Here is a 14,542-nt window from a genome sequence, read left to right on the forward strand (position 1 = left end):
CTGCGCCGGCCACTGCATGTGCCTACAGTGCTGCAGGTGAGCCGTGCGGCGCCTGCACCTGTAGCGACTACAGTATCACAGCATGAGTCTTTTCGGCGCCGTCTTCCCTTACTGTGTTCACACAAGGTAGCAGTAGATTATCTAACAGCTTGAACGGGATTTCAATAAATTCAGCAAAAGAAAAAACATGCGTCCCACACTTATTATATATGAACCATCGAACCCTGGCCTAAGCACCGCCGTGCCCTTCGCCCAAACCCTAGGCGCAGGTGCTCCTGAGCGTGGAGCTGCCGCCGACTCCAGACCCCGCCTCCGGCGCCGGTGGCCCAGCTGGCCTCTGCAGCCAGCCAGCCACCGTGCCCTTGCCCTTTGCCCAGACTGCGAGGCAGAAGCAATTGCTGCTCGCAAATCACGACCACAGAGTCCGTTCCCTCGCCGCGTAAACCAAGCCAATCCAAAAACCTCGCAAATCAACGCAACGCAAATACGCGCGTGGAAAACAAAAGAACGGCACGCTTCTACTTACAGGTAGATGACACACTTCATTTGATTAGCTCATGTTAACTGCAACTGGCTTATTTATAAATCTCCACCCGCTATCTGATGACCAAACTTCATTATTGTAAACTTATATTGTTTGTGCAGGTTTGCTAATTTGGAGTTATCTGTTTATCCTTGAGCTTTAAATTTTTGACCATTGGATTTTTATATCAGCCTATTAAGCCACGTAATTGTGTTTGGACCAACAGTTAATGCTCCACCCTTGCCCGCTGATGTCTACCTAGCATTCTTGGTCCAGTGTGTGTCTGCAACTATGAACTACACAAGCACTTAGTAGCTATGAAATCAGATTCAAACGATGAACGATCAAACAAAATACTGACAGCGTGAAGACAAGGATAACTGAATGAGCAAGCAAATTGATGAAGCTGTTGCAAGTGGCACACACAAATATGTGTCACGTAAACTACACGCCAAACTATACCAAGTTACCAACCTGCTCCTGGTTGCCCTCCGGCCGGCGCTGAACCGGCAGGTGAAGACCGGCTGCCCCTGCCCTCCGCTGGAGGCTCCTCCGGGCACCTGGTACACTATGGGCCCGCACTTCGGCTCGCCACCAAATTGGAACACGTATCGTGGGTTGGGCTCGGCCCCCACGACCATGTGGATCTGTGTGCGCGCGGAGACGGCAGGGGACGCCGACGAACCGAGGCAGCGCAGCCGGAGGACGGGAGGAGGAGGAGGCCTCGGAGGAGATCTTCACGTACGGACGGGGACGGCGCCGAAGATCTCAGGGGAGGGGAACGGCGAGTGGAGGAAGAACCCAACGCCGGCGCGCGGGCACTTGCAGCAGAGGAAGGTGGGGATGTTAGTGTAATTCTGCACGATCAGAGCTGGGCCAAGCTGGCGGCGGGAAGCAGCGGGTTTGAATCAAGCAGTTGCTGTGCACGCGGTGAGCGCACCCACGACGCGACGTGACTGAGCAGTTGCAATCTTACCTCTTTGTATCGGTGTTTAGGCAGTTGTTTAGCTCAGTTGAGTGTGTAAGAGTTGCTGGTATAAGTAGCTTGGACTTCAGTGTGTGTGTTATGTCGAAAAACTACCTTGTAATCATGGATGTACTGAACACTTAAATCTGTTGAAAACAACACTGTCCTTTAACAGTTGCCGTTCGTCATATCGCGTTGCAGCGTGTTCTTCATTCGTTCTTGAGTTTTCCCTGTTCTTTAGGTTAGCCAGGGCTGTGATTTGTGTGTTCTAAAACCTTCAGGGAGCACCCAGAGGTGGTAGTCGTGGACAATGACGAGGTCGCCGTTGTCCGGGGAGACCACCTTGATGACGCAGTCTGCGAACTGCATGTTCACCGCGAGGAACATTCGGTACGTACTGGCGTCGAAGCGCTAGGTCGCCGTCGTGGACCAGAGAGAGCGGCAGCAAGTAGTGGACCAGCGTCCACAGGTAGTCCTTGCAGAAGTCGTCGTAGAACTCGTTTTGGTTACACGAGGAGGCGGGAGAAATTCTCCATGAGGTATTCGTCAAGCTCGTTGGAGGGGACGATCTTGGATTCGGCCGTAGCGAGCAGCGTACCGATGAAACTGACGGGCGCCAAAAGGCCACGCAAGAGATGGAACGCCACTGCATCAGGGTCGAAGGAGAAGGCGAAGCCGAACGGCGAGTTTGGGTCCTCCGCTGCGCGGAGAGGGAGCCAGTGGGAATCACATAGGTTGAAAGTGGTTGAATCATATTGCATAGGTTGCATTTTACAATATGTGTAGCATACACTTTTACATGGGAATGACATAAATCGTAGGGGCTAAACTAAAACTTCGAATTTTATGATAGTTTGGGTGGAAAATGTAAAAGTGACGAATATATGCTAGGAGCTCATTAAATACGAACGTTCTAAAATAATATATCCAAACTAGTATAGTGCACGTGCTAACGCCACGACTTTATTTCAGGGATGCACATAAAAACAACGAAACGATGATATTTTTTTCCCGTAGTTCAACTTTTCACACAATTGTATATGACCATGTATGTAATCCAAGAAACACTTATGCATAATAAGGCATAATAAAGTTATGTCTCGCCTTAACCATCTAATTTACAATGTGCCTATGACCTTAAGTAGATCCAAAAACACCGGATCAAACACAACAAATACATCATATCATTCCATCTGTCATGCTCGGATTCACCAACCCAAACCATGATCTCGCAAAGTTTCCAACTTTGCCACATATCAACATAATTAACAAGTTTTAGTTGAATTACCCAAACCAACCTTGACCGCAAAGCTAAGCGCCAAACTATTCCCAACCAACCTAGGTTTCAAAGATGATATGTCAATTTCTAGTAACCCTAACATGGGATTGAAATTTAGACTCCGCATGCAACTAATGGTCCAACTATACTGACTCAAAATAAAATGAAGTAGGTGCAAGATGGTCAAGGATACTTGCCTCCAGACACTTGATATTTCCTTCTCGTTCAACCTTGATCAGCTCTTCTTTGATAGATAGCAACAACAGGAATCATAACAAATACACCTAAAAAGCTTCTAACGTGTATGCCTCCTTAATTCAATGATCGCATGAGCGCAAAAAAAAACCACTAAAAATATAGCTACGCTTAAAAATTATGAGCGTTTAAAGTTTAGAGGCTAAATGCAAAACCGACATTTTTTAAATAAAGATAAATACGGAGAAAAGTGAATATCAGAAAATTCAAGGACTAGATTTTAAAAAATGCAAGGTCATGGACTGAACGGAATTAAGGTGAGACAGAATAGAATAGTAATGTAGATAGGGTAAAATGTAGGGGCTAGATACTGTACGAAGATTTGTAGAATTACTGTGTTGGTATTTTTTAAGATAGAACAAAAATATGTATATGACATCAGCATGATGTAAGCTGACAGCATCAATGTGTAAACGTGTAAAAAGCATGCGTTGTGAAGGATAATTATCAGCGTGTTACTGCCACTACGGATATATGCCACATGCATGGTTTTGTCAGGTTGCAGGGAGACTATGGATATCAGCGTGTTACTGCCACTATGGATATATGCCCTTTTCGCATGGGTTTGTTTTGCCAATAAGCCATGGCTGAAAGTACTGTTGACTGATTTGGTGTGAGAGAAAAATATTGTTCGTTGACTGGAAAAAAGTACTGCTTATATATGTTTGTACTGTTCTGAAATGTTCTTCACAGAAAGGTTCAAGTTCATGCTGACAAGGCAACTCACCTCAGGGATTGCTTCAGAAAGGAACAGTGGGTGTGAAAAAGCTGTCCCAAACGTTTGAGGTCGATGAGAAGAAATTCTACCAAGAGCTTGACAGTCTGATGAGGGTGAAACGTAGAAATATACAGCCTATTGACTTTGTCATAAAGGATCATAAATTTTCAGTCAGAACAGTATTTTTCTCTCACACCAAACCAGTCAACAGTAATAATCCACGATCTTAAACGATGGTATCAGCACAAGACGAACAGACTGATAGTACGATTCCTAGGCTACTGTGCTGACACACAAGGGAAGCTGTGCAAGTGTGAGGGGAAGCATGTCATGGCAGAGGAACGGCAAAGGTTGCTATGCTTCGAGTTCATGCCAAAAGGAAGTCTTGATAAGTACGTTAAGGGTACGCCATCCTATCTCATATGATCCATCCATATACTCCCGACTCCCGTGCAGAAGTCGTCGTGAATGATGTAAACTGACCACCCACCTGGAAAGACTGCACAAGCAGCACAGCCAGGCGTATGCAATGGGCTCTCATGGCGACTGGGACTGCAGCAGAGGTAGCCAAATCCAAAAATAAGTCTCGCACAGTGCTTTGCCTATCAAATACCGGCTTCAACGGGTGACCCATCCACACGACGCATTTTGGCTACCAGCCCAAAGGAAACGTAAAAAAACATCATTCTCTCTCCTCGACCCATATCTCTGTGGCGCGACGGCGTGAAGGAGGCAAGGCGGGAGCGGGAGTCTGGCGCGACCGCGCAAGGGAGGGAGCTCGCCGGCGAGGGGGCCCGACGATGACGGCGAGGCGGGGAGGGAGTCGGGCGGCGCCGTGGGAGCACCTCCGGAGCCGCCGGCTTGGCTACCTCGCCGGATCTGGGAGCACTCTCGCTCCCGTCGCCCACCTCCGGGCTCTTTTCTCTTGATTTCTTCATTTTTAGTGGGTGGATGAAGGGAGGAGGCTAGTCCTCATCTTGTAAAGATGATGCCTTCGTGATTTAGCTGTGCTTGTTGTCTAATTTCATGCTAAATCTTTGATTCCCGTGCGTTTTTCTTTTTCCTATTTTCAGAGCCCTTTTTGGGGATTTTTTGTTCTTCGTGTTTGAGCCCGAATCTCGTGGAATTGGTTGAGTGGAAATGTTGCTAGGACCTTAGGGAGCATCTTTGATATGATCCCCTTCAAATCCCTCACGAATTTAGCTTGAATTTTGAATTTCGTTTTTGGGGACTTTTTCGTGATCTTGGCCATGATATGTTTTTCCCAGAGATTGAGGTTGGTTTGAGCCATGATCTTCTAGGAGGAGCTCGACAGCTTCCTTGTGATGGTCAGTGCAAAGTTTGGGAACGAATCATTGTGATTTGACCGATTTTTTGTTGATTTTGTGTCCGTCGTTCTCTGTTTATTCTTCGGTTCGTGCGTTGTCTTTTCTGTTCGTTCTTTGCAGCATCGCTGTTCTTCAGTGGAGGCATCGCTGTTCTTCGCGCCGGATCTCGTAGCTCGGTGGCCGGCCACGGGGAAGACGAAGACGGAGGAGCAAGCGGCACCGGACGGGAGTCTTCGCTGTTGGAGAAGGAAGTTTTTTTTTGGAGCGAGACCCTTTCCCTGTACGTGACTTAAATCATGAAATATGTCTCGTGTTTGCGTTCTTACCGTTGGAGACAGAACAGCTCATTGCACTGCAGCGACGTCGCTGATACAAAGGCACGTCGTGGCAACGGCATGGACGTCCTTGTAGTTCTAGCGTCCTCCACTCCAGGAACTACTAGAGCCTGAACGTAGAAGAAACACATGATACAGATAAGCAGCTGCTGAAGAAACGGAGAAAATCACAGGTCAAAATTCAGCTTCAATCCGTAGGTAAGCCGTCTTTGTCGTCCGATTTCTTTCGTGGCAAAAGCATAAACAATTAGGCGCAGCTGTGCGGTGGAATCAGCAAAGAACTCTTGCAGTTGCGATGATTTGGTTCATGTTAAATAAGAACAACCGAACACGAGCACCTAGCTGCATTGTTTAATTAAAGCAGACAATCAAAGCTGAGCCTATTACAACTGCCCGTAGTAGCACCGAGCAGGTACTGATGAAGTACATCACGGACACGTGAACTTTCGTTATCTTGTGTTCCTTCCGTGCATGTTGGCCTTGTTTGGTTCAAAAAGTTTTCTCAAAAAGTGATATAGTAGCTATGGTATTGAATCTTGCGATACGTATATGTAGCATTAAGTGTAGATGAAAAAAAAACTAATTGCACAGTTTAATTGGAAATCGCGAGACGAACATTTTGAGCCTAATTAGTGTATAATTAAATACTAATTGCTAAATAAAAATGAAAGTGCTACTATAACTAAATTCTCAAATTTCACCCAACTAAACAAGCACTTACCCCTCATGGCTGGACGTCCTGTAGTCGGACCTGGATTGAGTGCGACAGGTGATGTACGGCCACTTAAAAATAGGTAGGTACATACAGTGGCGGAGCCTATTACTAATGATCCGTGTGGCATGGTTCCAACTTCTAAGATGGATCTGGCTGCTTAGGTGGAGTAGTTTTTTTATGGAGCTAGAGCTGTTTTGAAAAACATTGAAAAATAGTTTTGGTGATAGTTTGTAATAATTTGTATTAGATTTGTGAGGAGGAATTGAAATAAGCCATATTTTTACGGTTCCGGCTCCTCTATAAAAAAATAGCTCTAACTTCTTCGGACTTTTTTAAGCCCTTTTTAGATGCCCGTTTAACGGAGCTCATTGCAAGGAGAAGTGAGAAGCTGGAGCCGGAGCCCTATCAATAGGAAACTACTGCATAATATAAAGCATTGTATATGAAAGTAAAATTAGATAACCAAATTATTAAACTAACCCATATTCTATCGATAACTACCGCCTACATAGTCTACCGACACTACGTGAAAAACGCTTTGTAGGGGCGGCTGTAGATCGTTTGTAGAGGCGGCTCAGCCAGCCGCCCTTACCATACCGTCTCTACAAATCATGTATTTGTAGAGGCGGTTCCCAAACCGCTCTTACAAATCGATTTGTAGGGACAGCTACAGTACCAACCGCCGCTACAATACATTTTTCGGCTAAAAAAAATTCAAATTTACAATTCAAATTCGACCAGATATGCAAATCGATTTGAGTCATTCACCATTACTTTGCTAATTAAGTAATCAGACACGGATTTAAATAGGAATAGTTGCGGTGTCCAAAAAATACTAGATAATAGAGATCCTAAATTTGATCAAAAAATAAGCTTAAAATACAATGAGGACCAAGCAAATTGAAATAAAGAAGCAACATGTCAATGTCTCCGAGTGAGACAGGGAAAACTATCATCAGCTTCATCTAAGTACCCTCCGGAGAAAATGTTTTCAGTTTGCTTGTGGGAGTCATTATCACTACAGTTGTTGCTATCACCACCCCTCCCCTGTTCAGTAGCACAAATGCACACCTGGGTAAAGGAATGATAATCAACGTAAGAAAGTTAACTGGTAACAAACCCATGCCCACCCCAAAATATCTTCACTTAATTACCATTTTGGACGATACAAACCTCGGGCATTACTTGGTGAAAAATCTAATGATGGAATTTCCAGATTATAAATCTAAATATCCCTTTTGTATATTTGTAGCTAAGTTTCAAAAAAGTGAGTGCAATCATTTTTTGGGTCACAACAGAGGTAGTTTTTCACAAAAGCATGCTTTGCTCTGGTAATCATATAACAGGCATCAACAACAGACTAATTGGACCGTGTCACCACTGTTCTTGGTCAACTGTGTGAGTCATGCGGTAGTGATAGATTAAAGACAGTACTCCCTCACCTGTAAACAGTTTATAAGCATTTGGCAGATCACGCTTTTGGGTGGCATAAAAAATGTCATTGCCGGATGAGAGATATAGACCAGGATCAACGATGATTGGCCTTATTTGTCTTTCCCTGGATGCAGAGACAGACAGACAATGTAAATAACTTCCAGCCCTAAATTGAGAGAGAGACTAGAACCAAAAATGATAAAGTGCCCTTACTCCTTCCAACCAATATAGCTAGTATGCTGAATGAAGTTGAGATCCTTCGGTAGGTATGAAAAAGCATGCAAGAGGTCTGCAAACAATTTGGAAATCAAGTTACCATCTAATACCTTTCCACTAGCTGTCAACAATTTATGACATAAATGAGTAAAAGTAACAAACAGCTATCGTAAACCCTGATAAGATTAAAGTAGCAAGTTCCCATGGCTTCAAGCTCCATTCATAAATGCATGCTAGCTCCATTCATAAATTCATGGACTCAAGTAGGCAGTAATAGCATAAACCTTAGAAGAAAAAAAATCTGCTGCCCAAGCTCAATGAAAACCAATCGAAAGCATTGGTTGACTAAGGCCCCGTTTAGTTCCATCCAAAAACCAAAAATTTTTGCGCAGTACCCGTCACATCGAATCTTGCGGCACATGCATGAAGTACTAAATGTAGACGAAAAAAAACTAATTACACAGTTAGCCGAGAAATCGTGAGACGAATCTTTTAAGCCTAAATAGTCCATAATTGGACAATTTTTGCCAAATAAAAACGAAAGTGCTACAGTAGTCAAAAGCAAAAAAATTCCGGAACTAAACGGGACCTAAGACTACAATATTCTTTGTGGGACAAGTTATGTCCCCCATTCTAATTGCATTATTTCCAAACTAAAAAAAAGGGGCAGGAAATTTAAAAATAGTGGCCAGGAGTAAAGCTAGCTAATACAATCTTATTTACAAACTCTAACGTGACACTTCCATTAATCGTTGGGAGTGTTAATTCAATTAAAATACTAACATGAGCATGCTTTTTGACGTGGACATCAACCCCGACTCGGGAACAGCTACTCTAACAGGACCAGCACAGGCGCCACCAGGAGAGGAGTCGTTTTCAGGACCACTTACTCGCGCCCGTTCACGTGAGCTGAACTTCGTCATGCTGTTAAAGAACGAAGGACCCAAGGAGACCTAGGTGCATGTGCCACCTATGGATTTGAAGCATAAAGTTTAGATTGTGTTTAGGTGCATGCGCCACCTATGTATCTTTATTTTTGTCAAGTAATAAACCAAATAGGTGCTGCGCCACCTAAATTAAGAAAGGGGATCAAGGGGATGGCGTTGGCTGGAAGGGTGCCTATTCCCTTCCTTGTGGGCAGACCGGACGCCTACCTTTCCCATGCCTCCTTCCTCTATTTAGCCAGGGGCTGCGCCCCCTCCTAGAGGTGGGTTTTGTTTTGCTTAAGTTAGCCATTGCTGCTTCCGAAGCTTCGTCTTCGTGTAATTCAGAACCCCACCTTCGAGTAATATTCAGGGTTGCTCGCCTCAAATTCTTGCTTGTTCTTCGATTGCCAGCAGGAATTGATCTTCGTGATCAGGTTGATCTTGCACCAGCAAGGTCAATAACCATCGGGAGTTGGTTCAGCGATTGCTAAGGCACCACGGACTTGTTCGTCGTAGTCGGATCGCGAGGGTAGACACCCACCAAATCGTAGTTATCCTCCACTCACCGAAGGATCGGGCACTCCAGCTCTATCAAGTGGTATCAAAGATCAGGTTGATCGATGAGTTTTATCGAGTTTATCCTTTAGTTTCCAGATTGTTCATCGTCCTATCGTCCACAAAACCAAAACAACAATCAGGTTCGACCTTTGTCCTAGCACCTTTTGAGCCTTGCACATTTCATTTAGTAATTTACGTTGTTGAATTTGTGTGCTTTGCGTCAATAGTTGCTAGTCACTTTGTGTTCGTCGTCGTTGTTTTCATCGTCGTTTCTGTCCACCACCACCACGCCGCCCTCTTCACCATCTTCCCCCTCCCTGGTGCGCGCCCTCGCCCTACCACGGTTTCCCTTCCTGGCGCGCCCCCCTCCTGCCATGTTTTGGAAAGTTTGCCTCGGTCGGTTAAGGCAAGTTTTGTTTGTGCGCAAAAGGGAAAGTATCCAGGCAAAAAAAAAAGGCAAGGTGCCAATATATTTAAAAAAACAAACAAGGAAAGCAAAAAGAAGGAAAGGAAAAGCCGCACCATACAAGGCAATAGAATTACATTTGGGAGGCAAGCCTTTTCCCCTGTTGGGTGCCACCCCCCCTTCCCTGTTTTGTGATTTGGTGCAATATTCTTCCTTATTTCAGATTGTCAAGTTTTGGAAAGAAGAATTCCGACTGTTGTGCACCACCCTGATTTGGGCGCTGGTCTTCCTCTCTGGACAGGAACACACTAGGGCGCCTTCCCCCTTGGGCGCCCCACCTTTGCTTCCTTTGCACGTTTACACTTGTTTCCAGCAGCATAGCGACGTGTTTAGCACTATTATTCAACCTTGCATTGCTGTTTGATTGTGCTAACCCTTGAAATTGAGTGCAGCCTTCCCAAAACTCCACAAATTTTCTACAGCGATCAAGCTCTGTGTCCTCTGGCAATCACTCCATTCAATCTTTGGAAGGTTGTACCGCTGGTTGCAAGTCACCCCTGCGAGCTTGGTAAGAACGGGTAAGAGTTTGATAACAGCTTTAGTTTGAGTGCCTTGATCAGCACCACATCCTTTTAGCTTTAGGGCACATACTTGTTTTTGTGTTCGTTGCTTTTCCACTAACAATGTCAGGGGAGCCAGCTGATCAGGACGCCATGCCTCAATCCCCACGCACTAAAGGCATCATTCACCACTTCAATCGCAAGATGAACGAGCACGTGGAGGGCTTGGCAGAGGAGATTAGGATCGCCAACGAGCAAGTGGGTCAATTTTAGGACGCTCAAATGGCCACAAATGCTACGCTCACGGAGATGCAGCAAGCACAAGCTGCCCACGCCACCAGCCTTGCCACACTCACTACACGCCTTGATGAGTTGGCACAACAACTTGTTGTTCAACGTGCGGAATTTGATTATGGTGGCGATACCAAGATCGACGACCAAGACCGCCATGGAGGGCACCACCGCAACCGTCGTGGTGAGCGCGTGGTACGTAATCAAAATGACTCATTTACTAAGATTAAGTTCACGATTCCTTCATTTAATGGCAAATATGATCCAGGTGCGTATCTTGATTGGGAACTTGCGGTAGATCAGAAATTTCATTGTCATGATGTTCCTGCACAATATCAAGTTAGGGCTGCTACTAGTGAGTTTACAGATTTTGCATCAATTTGGTGGCGTGAGCATCGCAACAAACACCCTAATAACAGTCCCACAACTTGGGAGCAATTAAAAACTATCATGCGACACCGATTTGTTCCTTCCTATTATGCACGAGACTTGCTTAATAAAATGCAGCGTTTTCAGCAAGGAACCAAATCTGTAGAAGAGTATTATCAGGAGTTACAAACCGGCATGATTCGTTGTGGTTTAGTTGAGACTAATGATGCTGCGATGGCACGATTTCGTGGTGGTTTGAACCGTGAAATTCAGGATATTCTTGATTATAAACACTACGATGATATTACTACTTTGTTTGAATATGCTTGCAAAGCTGAACGTGAAGTGCAGGGACGATGAGCAAGGACCCATTCTAACTCTTTTGTAGGTCGCACTACTTTGTCCCATTCAGCCCCTACGGCGCCCTCTACACCTAGCAGTACGTCACGTGACAAGGCAGCAGCTCCACCTCCAGCGCCCCCTTCAGCTAATAAGGGTGCCTCCTCTTCCACTAGCCGCACAAAGGACATTCAATGCCATCATTGCAAAGTTTATGGGCATGTGATACGGGACTGCCCCAACAAGCGTACGTTGATTATACGTGACGATGGTGAGTATTCTTCCGCTAGTGATTCCGATGAAACTATATATGCTATGCTTGCTGCTGACGTTTCAGGACATGCGGAAGAACACGTGGCTGCCACTAACGCCGACAAGTATGAGAGTCTTGTTGTGTAGCGAGTCCTCAGTACACAGGTTGCACAACCTGAGCAGAACCAGCGCCACACTTTGTTCCACACCAAAGGCGTTGTGCAAGAATAATCCATTCGCATCATCATTGACGGCGGTAGTTGCAACAATTTGGCAAGTATGGATCTGGTGGAGAAGTTGTCTCTCCAAACGCGTCCACATCCACATCCCTACCACATTCAATGGCTCAACCAGGGTGGCAAACTAAAGGCAACACGCTCAGTACGTGTTCACTTCTCCATGGGTTCTTATTCTGATTATACTGATTGCGATGTTGTTCCTATGGAGGCATGTTCGTTGTTGCTTGGTAGGCCGTGGCAATATGATACTGATTGTTTACATCATGGTTGCACAAATCATTATTCATTACTGTTTAAGGGCAAGAAAATTATTCTTCATCCAATGACCCCTGAACAGATTGTGAAAGATGACATTGCTAGGGCTACTAAAGCATTAAAACAATGCCAACAACAACTAGCCACGTCTAAAGAGATTAAGCTACATGCTCCTATTTTACTTGCTACGCGTGCTGATTTTGATGAACTACCAGGAGAGGAGGACCAGCACAGGCGCAGCACAGGCGCCACCAGGAGAGGAGGCGTTTTCAGGACCACTTAATCGCGCCCGTTCACGTGAGCTGAACTTCATCATGCTGTTAAAGAACGAAGGACCCAAGGAGACCTAGGTGCATGTGCCACCTATGGATTTGAAGCATAAAGTTCATATTGTGTTTAGGTGCATGCGCCACCTATGTATCTTTATTTTTGTCAAGTAATAAACCAAATAGGTGCTGCGCCACCTAAATTAAGAAAGGGGATCAAGGGGATGGCGTTGGCTGGAAGGGCGCCTATTCCCTTCCTTGTGGGCAGACCGGACGCCTACCTTTCCCATGCCTCCTTCCTCTATTTAGCCAGGGGCTGCACCCCCTCCTAGAGGTGGGTTTTGTTTTGCTTAAGTTAGCCATTGCTGCTTCCGAAGCTTCGTCTTCGTGTAATTCGGAACCCCACCTTCGAGTAATATTCAAGGTTGCTCGCCTCAAATTCTTGCTTGTTCTTCGATTGCCAGCAGGAATTAATCTTCGTGATCAGGTTGATCTTGCACCAGCAAGGTCAATAACCATCGGGAGTTGGTTCAGCGATTGCTAAGGCGCCACGGACTTGTTCGTCGTAGTCGAATCGCGAGGGTCGACACCCACCAAATCGTAGTTATCCTCCACTCACCGAAGGATCGGGCACTCCAGCTCTATCACTTTTATAGATGAAGTGAATTTTTTTCCTTGGTGAATCGGCACAAGATGATACAACAAACTGATTATTTAGTTTCAACCTGTTCCTTTAGAGACCTACCAAAAAACGAGTTGTATTCCTTAAAGCCATCCTAGCCCCATTCTTTCAAACCTTTCTATATCCATTCTCATGCATTAGCATGATCTTCTGAAAGGGAACTATCATGTACAATAAATTGATTCACCTACTTGATAACGCCAAATCCAGAGTTGCAGACAGATCTATCAATGTTAAACAAACTACGGAACATTTCATGCAAACATTAACAATCTATTAAAACAAAATAGATATAGATAAATACTCTTTTGATCACCCAAATACCTAAATCTACATAAAAAAAATCTCAGGAACTCTACCGCATATATACACCAAAATGTAGCAGGATAGGTGTAGAGAGGAATCACCATCGGGTGTCACGAGCGGGTACTCATCGGCGTCGAGGTGCACGAACCAGTCCCAGCCCCGGTCGACCCTCAGCAGCAGCGCGGCGCCGTGCAGCGTGGCGGCGAGCGCGGAGGCCCCACGCGGGTTGGCGAACCTAGGGTCCCCGACGACATGGACGTTGGCGCAGCCGGGGGCAGCCCGTGCACTGCGAGCGAGCCGTGCACGGTCGTCCACGGAGGCGGCGCGGTCGAGAAGGAGGAGGTAGACATTGCGGGGTTGGTAGGTGGCGAGGAGAAGCCGTTGGAGGCGGTCTACGTCGCCCGCGGATCCCGTGAGGAGGAACGCGAGCGAGGGCGGCGCGGGGCCCGCGGAGGCTGCGGAGGGGAACAGCGAGGGGCGGGGGAGGAGGATGAGGAGAGGAGGTGGAGGGTCAGCAGCAGCAGCAGTAGCAGGGAGGTGAGGAGGAGGCACGGGAGAGGGCGGGAGTCCTTGGGGAAGACGCTTTGCGGCAGGGCGGAGGGCGGAAGGAGGCCGGCGGCGGCAAGTGCGGGTGCCAAACCCTAACCAGTGTGCACCCTCTGTTTTATACGCGTGCAAGTGCTAGCGCCTTTGGGTGGGCAGAAAGGCCGGCGGGTGCGGGTGCCAAACCCTAGGCCCAGTTGCTCGTAAGTTTCCATAGCGGCATTTGTAGGGGCGGCTCAATCACCAGCCGCCCCTGTTGTTGCTATTTGTAGAGGTGGCTGGTGAGTGAGCCGTCCCTACAAATCCTACCCATTTGTAGAGACGGCTCGTATCACCAGTCGCCCCTACTGTTCCATTTGTAGGGGCAGTTGGTCTCGTGGATTCCGAACACGTCACTGTAGCGGCGGCTCCATCACCGGTCACCCCTAAAAAAAATTATCCCGTTACTGTAAAGCGTTTTTCACGTAGTGCGAGAAGAAATTTTGTACTGCGCTACTGCGCTTGTTCGGTGCCTGGACACTCTGAATATTCTTGACGTGCACTTCACCAGGTGAGACCGGGCACCGGCCCAGGGTGGCCGGGCCTTGGCTCCGCCCGTGGGTACATATCCTCATTTTGACCAAAGACCTGAGCTTAAGACGGGTGTTTGGTTTGAATAATCATCCTATTTTAAATGAGTGTGCCAAATGGAGTAAAACGTCCAAATAGTTTTACTCAATGAGCTTTTAAAAATGTGCTCTCACTGTGGAGGGTAGAGCCAAAAATAGTGGCTTCACGTAG

General features: G+C 46.3%; 1 pseudogene; it reads right to left on the reverse strand.

Moving 5' to 3' along the window:
* Nucleotides 1–1,996: 1,996 nt before the first annotated feature.
* LOC136460509 (beta-glucuronosyltransferase GlcAT14A-like) lies at nt 1,997–14,376 on the reverse strand (annotated as a pseudogene).
* Nucleotides 14,377–14,542: the final 166 nt, after the last annotated feature.

Source organism: Miscanthus floridulus, chromosome 6 (genome assembly GCF_019320115.1).
Source record: "Miscanthus floridulus cultivar M001 chromosome 6, ASM1932011v1, whole genome shotgun sequence".
Classification (NCBI taxonomy): domain Eukaryota; kingdom Viridiplantae; phylum Streptophyta; class Magnoliopsida; order Poales; family Poaceae; genus Miscanthus; species Miscanthus floridulus.